General features: G+C 40.9%; 1 protein-coding gene across 4 annotated transcripts in view; it reads right to left on the reverse strand.

Moving 5' to 3' along the window:
- LHFPL2 (LHFPL tetraspan subfamily member 2) overlaps positions 1-14,166 on the reverse strand; it is a 144,105-nt gene that overhangs the window by 61,748 nt on the left and 68,191 nt on the right. For all 4 annotated transcript variants that reach the window (XM_045566175.1, XM_045566177.1, XM_045566176.1 and 1 more), the window contains one exon: positions 6,997-7,055. The gene's annotated coding sequence lies outside the window, so the exon portion shown is untranslated. The remainder of the gene's footprint in view (positions 1-6,996; positions 7,056-14,166) is intronic.

The following is a 14,166-nucleotide window of genomic DNA, read 5'->3' on the forward strand; positions in this document are numbered from 1 at the left end:
CACAGTCACTCCATGGACCATGAACTAGGAGAAGAATGGACTGGACTTCAATTGAATCAGGGATGCAGTCTGAGAATGAAGCAAGGAGAGAGAATGTGGTGGAAGTAGCCAGAGAGGACCGGCTCTTTCAGACAAGTCACACTAGCTTCCTAACATGGACAGTCATATCTGCCATCATTACATGAAAAAGATGGCCTGAGCTGTAGCTAACAACAGGAAGTGTCTACCTCCTAACACCACTTGGTGGTGGGTTTGTTTCCAAGTCCATCTGGTCTTGCCAATTGACTGTCTTAAGAGTTTTTCACAGCCTGTTCTGGGATGGTAGCATAGGTGCAGAGATGGGGGCTGAGCCCATCTTCGCAGGCTGCCTAGCATCCTGGTGCTGGAGTGTGTGCCAAGTGGCTGGCCCGGGCTCTGGGGATGCTGGTGCCAGGGCTGTCTGGAAGGACAGGACTGCTGTATGACTAACAGCACAAGAGAGGGGAAAGTTCATACAAACTTTATTGTGGTGATTGAATTAACCCAAAAGAGAATATAGATTAAGTCAATATTTAATTCAGTAGAAGTCAGTTTCAGTTAGGAAATTGTGAGGAAGTCTCAAAGGGCAGATAAGGTATCTACGGGGATAGGATCTCAAAATTCAGAGGTATACTATGGCCCTCTTTAGGGTACACAGGAGTTGCTGTGGTTTGGCATGGGGAATGATTTTTTCCAAAAAAGAATACTAAATAAAAATGTGTATAGCTATTACTTGCCTATATTGACAAGCTTCATATAAAGACATACATATGTTTTACAGTGACAATTAGGGGACACCTCTACACCATCCCAGTGTATACTCATTTACCTGAGCTCCAATAGGTCACCTTCCTTTCAAGGAACAATTAAAAGTTAAAGTTAAAACACCTTCTTATTAAGGATTGGGGCATCTCTTCACGTAGATGGAATAACAGGAGTACCAGTTGGAACCAAATCTACCTGCTGGAAGACCTGCATATAGCCTTTTTCACTGACTTCAGTATTCAATCATACTTTTATTGATGTGAGATCCCAGAACATTCCCATGGACTAATCTTATCAGACAGAGGACCAGAATTCACAGGAAGATGTCCACTCCTGTCACATCAGCACCAAAAGGAGTTCTTTTCCATGTAGGGAAAACGTGCATCCTTGTTATGCCCCGGCTTCACCTCCTCTCCCCAGAGCAGATGACTTTTCCTCCTACTTCTCAAAAGAACTGAGGCCCCAACATAAGAATTCTCTGAACACCTATTCCCTATACTTTCAGCTTACCGATGGTAATACCACCCTTCCTATGCCAGGGAGCTGCCCTGCTCCTGTGTGCACAGCTGACCCCACAGGGCCGGCCTCCCTGGGCTGTGTCCCATCAGGCAGCTGCAGTCCTGCCCAACCTACTCCCTGAGCCTCCCTCCCAGCCCTCCTCATTTCCTGACAGTAACACCTTCACACCTGGTCTCCTGGCCTCTGGTCAATCCACTACCAGTGGTGCCTTCTTAATGTTCAACTTTACTTCTGATTAAAAGAAACTCAGTGGCTTACCACATTGTAAGTTGCTCATACTCTCAAATACTTATAAATTGGAAGTCATATTTAAGCCCACATTCACACCTCCGTTTGCACACATTTACTGAGCACGTGATCGGTGTTAGGCACCAGGCTGGGTAGCCTATAGTGTTCTCTACTGAAGCAGAGTTCTCTTTAGAGCGTGTTACAGAACAACTCTGCAGTCTAACCATCACTTCCCCATCCATCCATTCAACCAGTACTTATCAAGTGCCTCCCATGTGTCAGACAAGGCTCTGGGCGCCGAGGACATACTGAAAGACTCAGGCCTGCCCTCATGAAGTTGACAGTTTGTCAAGGGAACCAACTTTTCATAGAAAGAGAACACCCCTGCTGGGGAGAGTCCCCAGGAATCTCCTCTAGAACAGACAGCTCTAGCCAGAATTTCTTACCAGAAAAAAGATAAGCTATTGACATGCAAGTAACAAAAGCAGAAAAAGAAAAAAGATCTGCATTTACTTTAAATCTTTAATATATTTAATTACTTTGATTTGCTTTTGTTAAATCTTAAAAATCACTCTCTGTTTCTACTTTACCATTTTCCTATCCAGAGACCATATATTTAGCCCAATTTATGTTCATGAAAGGGAGAAACTTGTTACACCCTCTCTTATTAAATGCTTACCACTCCTATTAACTGCTTCCAAATTGAAGGTGCAAATGAATTCTATATGGTAATACTGGAATTTAAAAGCATCAATAACGTAACAGTTAAAACTATGAAAGGAAAAGCGACTTTTCTTTAGCTAAGGATTCTTTCTGAAATTTCATAATGGTTTCTATTTAATACAGAAACATCAATCCTGCTTCATTCCCAGACAGAGCTTCTAACACTGGAAAGCAAGCTCTGTCATTCATTTGCTCAGTCTGGAAAAGTACAAGGATGGCAATGTGTTCACCATGGTTATCACACAAAGGAGTGCAGGTATCACAGATCAAGCACTTACAATGAAAGAATTTTAACAAGGGAAGTGGCTGGTGTTTACTGGCACAAGGTGTACAGAATCAGAGGGGCTAGGTAACCTCACCACAACCTCTTTGGAGGGGACATGTTCAGTATGCAACCCAGGCCAGTATGATTCTGAATCACTCTACCCCTCGCTTCTCAGAATGCACTTAAATGCCACTCAGGGCAGGGATGTGAAACAAATATACTGATAACATTAATTGTATTATCTTCTCATGTTTCATATATACACCAAAGACAACTAAGCATCTAGCCAGCAATCATGCCCTCGGGAATATATCTCCATAGTTCCGGTAGCATGGTAAAAAAAAAGAGTGCTGATTCACTACAGGTAATGAAAAGTCACTTTCTACTAGATGACAGTCCCGAAGCTAATCTCCCGGGGCAAGGCAAAATGTGCCCCTGGGAACGTGGTACCTGCATCAAACTTCACAGTCAACAATCATCAAGGAAGCAGACGCTTATGTGAAGATAGTGTTTGGGTTCACATGCTAGGGAACGGCTGTGCCGTGGAAGACTGTGAGAACCTTTCTTCACACACGTCAGGAGGAAGCTGAGGTAAGGACCACAGGAGAGACATCGAAATTGAGCCTCGGGCTCTATCACATAAGGTTCAGGTAACACATCTGCTATGTACCTTTTCTTTCTCTTTCCAACTTTGAATATTTTTTTAAATTTTTCAAACTTGTTAATTGGCAGACAGTGAACAAAAACCTTAAAGGAATAAAGAACTCACTTTCACAATTTTTATAAACTATTAGAAAAAATAGTATTTTACTTGATAAACTAGAAACTACCCAATTCTAGGATCTTCTAGAGCAGCACTGTCCAATGGAAGTATCATTGTGAGCCATGAATATTATTTAGAATTTTTAGTAACAACATCAAAAGGTAAAAAGAAACTAATTTTAATAATATATTTCATGTAACTCAAAATATGCAAAACATTATCATTTCAACATGTAATCGCCTAAAAATTAATGAAATATTTACACTCTTTCTTCTAATATTGATACTTCAAAATCTGCTGTGTATTTTGTACTTATAATACATCTCAATTCAGGCACAAAACTTTAATCAAAAGTGACTGATCTAGTTTAAACATTATACAATTTATAGTTGAAAAAGTAGATCTTCACATGCAAGTTGTTCCAAATATACTTAAAAGTTTTCCAATAACTGAATTGACCATCAATTCTAAATTTTAAATTAAGTAAAATTAGAAATTTCATGTCTCAGTCTCACTAGCCATATTTCAAGTGCTCAGTAGCCTTATCTACGGGGCGTGGCTATCATACTGGATGGTGTGGTTGTAGTGTTTTCACAACCTCAGTTTATTCAGGAGATTATCGTCCTTGGTTCAAACTAACATAACATGATATAAAAGGCAGCTGTACAAGCCAAAGTTCAAACTTAAGGGATTTTAAAACCGTAGATATTTTTTTAAGTCCAGTTCTCTGCCTCCCTTCCCACATCCTGGTGAATTCACACGCATATGTAGGTTCCACATGACCCCGTCCTTCATACAGCCTATCATTTACTCTCAGAGCAATCCAGTGAGACAGGTGGGAGCCAGAGACGGTGTCAGTAACTTGCTAAAGGTTACACACCTATTAAGTACAAGGGGTGGAGCAGGAATTCAAGCCCAGAGAGTCTTTTTTTTTTTAAAGCCAGCCCAATAGAAGACCCCTTATACTAACCACACATGCAAATTCACACTTTTCAGAGTCTTCACACAACGCTCATGGAGTAGGCAGACAGACAGAACAGCTATTACTTTGCCACTGTGCCAATGAGGCACAGGAGGGAAGAGATTTGCCCAGAGGCACAGTGCACTGCCGGCAGAGCAGTTCCTCAGATTCCACACCTGGTACCCTTTCCAGGATACCTACTGCCAGGGAGCCACGCAGGGGATACCTGTGGTTTACTATGCACCACACGCATTGCCCATCTCAGTCAATCTTCCAAACCACTTTGGGAGGAACAGATTATCCACAAGGAAAGACATGGGAGTTCCAAGAGGTAAAGAAATGGGCGTTAGGTCACACTGCCCACTGGCCTCACAGCTGGGATCCCAACCCAGGTCTGTGCCCAGCAGAAATGGGACCCCAGCCCAGGACCACCTGACGTCAAGGCTCTCCCTAAACTGCAGTCACTCTCTTTGCTCAAGAGAACCTTTCTACCAACTTGATACAATGTGAGTGACTGTATAAAACAGAAAGTATTAATAGCACATTTCTCTACAATTCAGGTACCGTTAATTCAGAACGTCTGTTCTTGTATCTGTCTGACTTGATTAAAGTTTTATTGTAATTTGCAAAGAATGAATTCACAACTTTAAAAACAAAACAAAAAAGACATCAAGAAGGCTGGTTTTATTGGGTTGAATCTTCAGAGAGGGGGATTTCAAGGGAGAACACGACTTGGCTCCTGAAGGCATTGGCAGAACAGAACTGGCTTTTCCTCAGGGCAAGATTAAACAGGCCAACCTGGCAGGGAGCCAGGGTGACAACCCACCATGGGGGACTAAGCCATCACTGGGAAATACAGGGCCACTTAACTCGGGTTTTACATAAAGGGGCAAAATGGCAACTATTCCTGTTCCCACTCAGGCAGGCAGTGCCTCGGAGTAGAAATAAACACACTCCTCACCATCACAGGCCTGCCTCTGTTGAGAATATCTGTATTTGTAGAACTGTAAGAGCAAAAACCGGCCTCACTACCAACCCCCATGTCACCTAGCTGACAGGCATCCGAAATTCTGGATCTTCACAACACATAGCAGAGTACTATTATTGGCCTAATTTTAAACAGGTTTATGAACACCTGGTTCAGAAAATCACACGTAATAAATCCCTTAATTTCAATATACAGGAAAAGGTATGTATTTTTATTAATAATCTTTATTAATAGAAAATTAGTTTCTCCCACCCCCCCCCTAAATAAACATGGAACAGATTTGATATGGTGTCAATGTCAGCCCTGGCTTTCCCATGAGAAGGAACTGTGCTCAAATAATTCCATAACTCACAAGCATTTACAGTTCCCATTTAAAAAAAATAGACCCAAGCTTCCCAACCTAAGCGATAGTAGTTATTAGAACAACTTAATAACATTTGAAAAGTCAGTAGTTCACTTCCTAACGTAAGGGCGATTTTTCCTTTCCTAGAATCTGTAAGCTAAAAAAAACGACCTTTCTACAAATGAGATGGTGTCTGTGAAAATACTCTGCAAATCCCCTGCACATGGTAGACCTCCTGGATAGGAGGTCAGTTGGTCCCAAATCCATACCTCACACTGGCTTCTTTGGTCTCAGCTGAACTCATAAGCTTATACCAAGACCCCTAGAAGAACCTGGTTTAACAGGCCTCTCCCTCAGGAGAAGCAGAGCTGGATCAAAGTCTTTTGGGATGATTATTTAACTATCCACTGCCTTCATTTTCTCAAATGCATATTGTAGGAGATTACTCAACCTCTATTATTGTTACTAGTATTTTCCAAAAGTGACCTTTATAAATTAAAATCTGTAGATTTAGTCATAAATCACCTATTAGTCAACTGTTTTCAACTTGTATTCTGGCAATCCTTCTAGCGAGCTACCACTGAGTAATTAAACAGGGTAATTTCAGTTGGCCGTCTCTACTTCCCCTGTCTGAGAGAAATGATAACAAACAGAGCAGCTCACAAGGAAAGATAACTTAAAGTCAGCTATGCCCATTATAAAGAGCTCTGAAACTTGTGTATGAATGGTGACAAAGCATGTTAGAATTGAAGCATGGAAATTACAGCATTAAGTTCACTATCATTTATGAAACCTCACAGGGTCCTTTACAACTGCTGTCCCCAATCCCTGGGCCTAGGAACCAGGCCTCACAGTGGGAGGTGAGTGAAGCTTCATCTGTATTTACAGTCGCTCCCCATCACTCACACTCACATCACTGCATAAGTTCCGCCTCCTGTCAGACCAGCAGCCACATTAGATTCTCACAGGAGCTTGAACCCTACAGTAAACTGTGCACGTGAAGGATCTAGGTTGTGTGCTCCTTGTGAGAATCTAATGCCTGATGATCTGAGATGGAGCTGAGGCGGTGACACTGGCACTGGGGAGCGGCTGCAAATACAGATCATCATTAGCAGACCAGTCTGACTGCACAATAAATGTAATGTGCTTGAATCATCCCACAACCATCCCCCCACCCACCTCCAAGTCTGTGGAAAAATTGTCTTCCATGAAACCAGTCCCTGGTGCCAAAAAAGCTGGGGACAGCTGTTTTGAACATTTATGTAAGCTCATCCAGTGATGTCTTTAGCTTAAAAAAAATTAATGCTTACCATGCAGGGTCCAAAAGTGTGAAACACTGCATCTTTTTCAAGAAGTTGCCACCCACCTGGAAAGTGTTTCTAAATAATCACCAACAACAGGGCACGTGATCTCATTTACTTACCTATTTATATCTGCAGGAATGCTGGGAAGACTCCTTGAACAACTTCAGAAAAGTGCCACCTGGAGAAACAAATTGAACCAAGAGTTAGATTTTAAAAACACACAAAGACGACTTACCATGCAATCTTATGTCTCATTAAACTGTGATATTTCAAATACTGGTCCCGAGGCTGCACATAGTTCAACCTGCATTAGAACACAGCCCCTCCACCGCAGGAACACTGATGTGGGAACGTAAGGTCCAAACCACCAGTGAATCAGAAAAACATAAGAGGCCAGTGGGGAATGTGCAGCCCACGAACATGCACCTAATTACATCCTTTCCTTTCCCCTCACAAAGGGACCAACTTGAAAATATAACTTGTGTCCTTGAGGGCACTTTATGAACAACCATAAAAGGCCCAAATAATCCAGAAACAAATTAAGGAATGAAACATAAAATTGTAAATGAGGAAGTTATCCTGGCAGCACTTTATTTGCTTTTCAGTTACTCTGTTAGATTTTTTTTTTAAGCTAAATTCACAAAGATGGCATAGACTGGGGAAATGGAAAAATAGCTGTTAAAACTCTAACACAGTAAAGAGAAAGACTGAGACAAATTTATTTAATGATAGTTTATTCAGAAATCAAGTATTCCTTCTGGTGGTCTCAAAGTCTTCAGGTAAACGTCAGAAAATTATAACCCTATTAGTACATTCACAAGACAGAGAATCCCAAAATATCTTTTCAGCATTGCTTTACAATATGAAGCATAAATGGAACAAATTTCTAATTACCACACTTCCCACTTGTTGGAAATCTATTATGCACCTGGGACTGTTTTAGGCATCATATTACAACCTTCCCAGACAAGTATGATGTCCATTAACATACGAGGAAACCGATGTTAAAAGAAGTAGACAACCTTCCTCAATACCTCACATATCCAGGGTTTCTGAATCATGCCCTTCCCTCCCACCCCCACCACATGGTCTTGTTCTTAAAAGCATCTTTTCTACTCCACACAAAGCCTACTTATCACCTCCCCTGACATGCCTTAATGCAAAACTCTGTAAAAGAAATTGGCTAGCAGATAACTGGCTGATAAATTTTTTCTTTTTACATATTGAAAAGTACTTTGTTCATTTAGAAATGATTAAGCTACGGCTGCTGGGCGCAGTGGTTCATGCCTATAATCCTAGCACTCTGGGAGGCCGAGGCGGGAGGATTGATAGAGGTCAGGAGTCCAAGACCAGCCTGAGCAAGAGCAAGCCCTGTCTCTACTAAAAATAGAAAAAATTAGCCAGACAACTAAAAATATATAGAAAAAATTAGCCGGGCATGGTGGACGCACGCCTGTAGTCCCAGCTACTCGGGAGGCTGAGGCAGGAGAATTGCTTGAGCCCAGGAGTTTGATGTTGCCGTGAGTTAGGCTGATGTCACGGGGCACTCTAGCCCAGGCAACAGAGTGAGATCCTATCTCAAAAAAAAAAAAAAAAAAAAAAAAAAACAAAAAGAAAAGAAATGATTAAGCTAATCATGCTATTTGGGACTATAATGTAATATTGTATATGAGTAAATATTTAGAAAAAAGGGTTTTGAGTTCAAGAAACATTAAAAATACAATTAGGAGTGAAGAAATATGTTTAATTCCACATAAGATGGATCAAACAGAAAACATTCAACAGCCTCAATTCTGCTGATAAACAGGAAAACAAGAATGTTCAAATATGGCCAGGGCTGACAATGAAAATCTGTAATATGAAGCTATGAGTATCCACATTTATATTCAGATAAATAGCTTAGAAGCAGCATCAACAGCGTTAATCCAAACTGTACCCGAGACTGAAAAGCCAGTAGGTGGCTGAAAGGCGCCTCTATCTAAAAAAATCATTTTAGTTTTGCAATAAACTTGAGGATACTGGATAACAGTCATTGGGTTTCACTTTATAAAAAGATAAATACACCAAAGAATTTTGAACTCATAAGCTCCTTTGTTATAATGGCTTATGGAAGCTATCATTTTTTTTAATTGTTTTTCTGTGAATTATTTATTAGCCAAATTCTAAGACTTTCCCATAATTTTATTTCACCCCTTTAAGGGAAGTCATGATCAGTATTTTTATCTGGAAATGGCTTCTGTGAAATAAGCTACTAGGATTATCATGAATGGGTCTGTTATAAATGGAGTTCTTGACCAACATTTCATGATTTCTAAAAGCTAAATGAGTCACAAAAGATGAATCACTTGAATCTTAGCACTGTTCAAAATCAAAGATAACGTTTTTTAAAATCTCTTTTTTACACACAACACAAGCAAAGCTCTGGACAGTTAAGCCAGATCTCAGGACTGTAACAACATCAGACAAGGCTAGACTGGATCCTGGTCCCCACCTAAAGCCTTCCAAACTCACACTGATAGTAGAAAGCATTTCCTAGAATAAATAAATTTGACCCAAAGCTCTGAAGAAAAAAGAATTCAGAAATAAATTCTCACCATTAAACTTTTTTGACAAAGAAGTCATACCTTGTGAAACTACCAGAGTGAGCAGAAAGATAAAACACGCCAATTCTGTTCTGGATTTGGCTGGTAAACAGGGCGTGATTTTCATTTTTAGTTGTATTTAAATATGCTATTTCAAAAAAATACATTACATTAAAAATATACTAAGTCACAGAACTCTCAAAATTTCACAAAAAAAATAGTTAATGTATTAGGCATTAACTGTCAGGCACTGTTCTATGTACTTTTTGGGAATTAACTCATTTAACTTCTCACAAAAACCCTGAAGTAGGTACTAGTATTATCCCATTTTAAAAATGAGAAAAACAGCACAGAGAAGTTTAAAGAACTTTCCAAAAGTTACATGCCTTGCAAAAAGTGGTGTCACGATTTAAATCGATGTACTAAATATTGCCACATTTAATTCTAACAACTATATAATGCAGGCAGGAGAGAAAATTTTAGTCTCATTTTAAATTTGAGAGAAACTGAAATTCTGAGCAGTAAAGACCGACTTCCTCGAAGAAACGCCGCTAGTCAAGAACAGAACCCAAGGCTTCTGATGCTAAGACCAACGCTGCTTTTACATTTGTCCACTTTTGTCTTAGAGTCTATAAATCAATCCATAACTCAATGTAGGGAGCGTGTGGTGCCTTTAATCACTAAGACACTTCAGGATCCTCCCATGGGTTGTGGCAACAGTAAGAGCATCAAGTCTAGCACACACAGAGGTATTCTCATGCTGCCCTGTCACCAGTGTTCCGTTTTCTCACATACTATTATGTTTTTCCGCTTACTGGTTGTTAAACACACGAGTTCACATAAAAATTAGAAATGTTGGTCTCTATTATTTACCATTCTTTCATCTTCATTTTTGTGTGTTATTAGTCTGCTTGGCCATTTAAATTATTTATAGCCCAATAAATGTAGGCAAGCACTTAATTCCAGCAAGCATTCTAAATAAAATTAAAACCACCGTGTTTTTGCACATTAAAGAGTTAAAAAGTTCTTACTTCCCATTCATCTCCATTTGGGTTGCATGCCCTTCTGTTCCACTTCCGGAGACCAGGAGAAGAAACAATAGCCGCCTTCAGTGCCCGAGCACAGCACCCACGTGATAGGCACCAGCACTTATTTATTGAATTGAATTGCCAAAAACAGGAAGCAGAGTTGTAAGACGTCTTTCTCAGTTACAAATTTCTAAGACTCGATTTGAATTGTTTCATGCTATACTCTGTAACACTAGAACCAGGGAGGGAAAATTACCTTGGAAGTGACATGGATAAATTTCAATTTAATAAAGAAAGAACTGTGTAATAAACAGAGTCTCCCCACAATAGTCCAGGTTACCTCTGGGGTGGGTTAGGGGGCAGTAGCTCTTAATGGCAAAGGCCACAGAGGGGGACAGTCTCAATAACTGTCCTCTAACAGGGAGACTCTGTCCCTGAAACTATGCCCATCCATGGCAAGAAAGGAAGTTCCACAGCAGAGCATTGTATGTTACAGGACTACTTTCCAATTCATTTTCTCACTTGATACACACTATGCGTAAAAAGGTGACTATAGTACGGGTGGGGACAGACATCATTTGTTATTCCCATTTTACAGACTTGGAATTTGAGTAATTTAAGCTGAAACACACAATTAGTAAATGCTAGAATCTGGGCTCTGACTCCCAAGGCCAGTGCGTTTCCAGGTAGGCAATACTCCAACAACCAACATATGACGTTTTTTGCCATCATACTTATTTATCAAGGACGGGGGAAGGATGGGCCCCAAAGATATGAAGCATGGAGGTGAATACCAAAGCAGATCAGCTAAAAGCAAAATACGGTAAGATCTCTGCTACTCTCCCAAACCATTCCTTCTACCTAAGAAGGGCTCGTTATATTTTTGGTAGACACCCTAAGGCTCTATCTACATGAGTCAACTAAAGGAATAATTGTCCTAATCCTACTTTACTGTGCTCTGTTGGTACAACAAACACTTGGGGAAGTTTGTCCACATTTTAAGGGCAGTTCTGATGACAGCATAATAAATACAAAGAGTAGTGCCCCATTTCTGCATCCAAAGCACAAATTGTCACTCAAAGACTAGGTTGGCGGTTTTTTGGTTTTTTGTTTTTAAATCACTGAAATGCATTCTCTGACAACAGGTCCAGGACAACTTTACACTTGTGTCTGACAACAGGAATTTAACAGAAATGGGTCAGTCATTGAAGGATTGCTGAACCCTGGGAGATTTTCAAGGAAAGACACGAGAGTGTCAAGTTTCACGGACCTGTCTACCAAGGGGAGAGAGTGGCAGGTTGCCAAAGGCTGGACTGTTAATGCATTTGAAATGCTGGGAACTTGAGCCTCCACAGTGCCTGCCCTGCCACTCAACCACAGTGGTGAATAACTGAAGTTCAAGTTTCCAAAGACCTCCCAGACTATAAGCCAAATGTCACTAATCATGAAAACTTCCTTTTACTCTTAAGGAAGGAGAAACTCCTTGATTCAAACATTACCACATCAACACAAAGCTGTTAGAGAGCACGTTTTTAAAGATCTGGGTACAGAATAGCCTACCAATGTGCCAGCAACCAGTCAGATTCAATTGCACTGCATTTTAACCCGCCAGGCTTGTGCTATTGTGATTCACACATAGCCAGGACCGTGCTCGTTCTCATAATTGCTACCCCTTCCCCAATATTTAGTTGTAAATACATGGGACGACAAGCTCTTGGAGAACAATACTAATTCTAGCTCACTCCTTCCTGTATCTCTCGCACAGCACAGAAGCACAGAGTGAACAGTTCGTAAGTGTTTACTGAATAAACACAAGGATTAAGAGCATTTTCTACAGACAGTATTTAGCAAAGGCAGGCTACGGGAAGAGAAAAACTGGGTTAATAGGAGTGAAAAAAATCATCACGCAAAGATGAAAGCAGGAATTCTGGAATGCAAAGAGAGCACGGAAGGCAAAGAGGAAGCCACAGGTTTGGGTAAGTTCTGCTGCCTGAGGCAGGGGGGGTCCTCATGTGGGTATGTTTCCAAAACACCAGGGTCTGGATCAAACTCTGTGAACTCCTTCTGTCCTAGAACAGCCTTAGAATCTGGGTGGAGGAGGAGGGGGTCCGGGGCAAGTGAGTATGACTAAAGAGCTCTTTCGGTTAATTCGGAGAAACACTCTTCCTGGTGACAATCACTCAATAGTCTTGTTTTTTTTTCCCCTAACCTTGAATATAGGTATGTGATCATTTTGCAAGACAGAAAACACTGTGAATAGTGTCGAGCACCAGCACTGTGTAAATCTCATCAAATACCCCAATTCCTCATTCAAGAACAGGTTATTTAAGATCAACAGACACAGGGTGCCACAGGCAGACAGGTGAGTGGAGCATACTTGGGGAGCACACCAGGCAGACAGGTGGCTGCAGTGGGGGACTTGCACTGTAAGTGCTGACAAGCCCTTTCTCTGTTTGACAGCTCTCAGCAGTCTGCATTCCGAATCCGAGCATAAACTTTAAGTAATAACAGACCAATGTTTCTGGAAAACAGATGCCAAGATTAAAACTAGAAATAAAGAACAGTTACTCATTAAAAAGACTTCCAAATAGGGTATCTATGGACACACGCAGGCCAAAGCATATATATAGCTAGAAGAGATCCTGCTGCCAAGCTGGCTGTCAATTATAAACCCTTGCAGTACAGCAATGAGCCTGTTTAACCTGTGGAATGCTTCCCAAAGACCTTGGTATCTCTTCAAGGGTTTTTGACTATGCCAATTGTTCATGCCACCAGCACATCTCCAAGTGGAAGCTTTGTCACTTTCACACAGGTGAAGCTCACTCACCACTGAGACAAGCCAATTCACCCTTTGGGAAATGCATTTCCTTTAAAGGATTTGAAAGGAAACCAGGGAGTCTCTATATCTAAGCAAAGCCAGCTCTAATGGTGAAACAGGTAGTTTGCTTTTGGAATCTTGGCTTCTCTATCTAAAATATTTACCTTTTTCATTATCCTACATATGCATAAAAGTATTAATATTTATCTGTCCATTATTCTATTTGCTCGCCGTCAGAAAATACTGATTGAGTACCCAGTTCCTGCCAGGCACTGGGAGACCAAGCAAGACAAGGCATCATTTGCTACTCCAAAGGAAGGCATCCTTTCTCATGGCGCTGCTCAGCAATCCTCTGCCTCTGCACGCTACCCGAGCCTCCTTCCTCCACTGTCTCCTGCATGGAGGGTCTGGAAGCCATCACCTACCCGACAAAGCACACGGTCACCACTGTCTGTCTCTTCGAGGTGCATTTGCATCCTAAGGTTTAGTCTACACTATCTTGCTTTGAGTTTTTCTAAAAACTTGACATTTGTGAGCAGGTGAAGCACAGCCCAAGCAGGGGACCTTCAGTTACACCTCAGAGAGCCCAGAAGGCACGTGCCATCTCAGTGTGAGTGAGAACAGCTTCCGAATGAATTTCCAGAGGAATGAAATCACTTTCGACACTAACTACAAGAGAACATTGTGACTAAGCTTTTACCAGCTTCAGGGAAAAACATTTCAAGAAATTTGCTTTTAAAAAAATCTGTATCATAACAAGACAAAGCATACGTGAACCTTTAGTAAAATATTTCAGTGACGTTTATGATAGTGCTAAGTCTTGCTCACTAATGTACAGTATAATTTATCAATAAAAATAAA

Source organism: Lemur catta, chromosome 12 (assembly GCF_020740605.2).
Source record: "Lemur catta isolate mLemCat1 chromosome 12, mLemCat1.pri, whole genome shotgun sequence".
NCBI lineage: Eukaryota > Metazoa > Chordata > Mammalia > Primates > Lemuridae > Lemur > Lemur catta.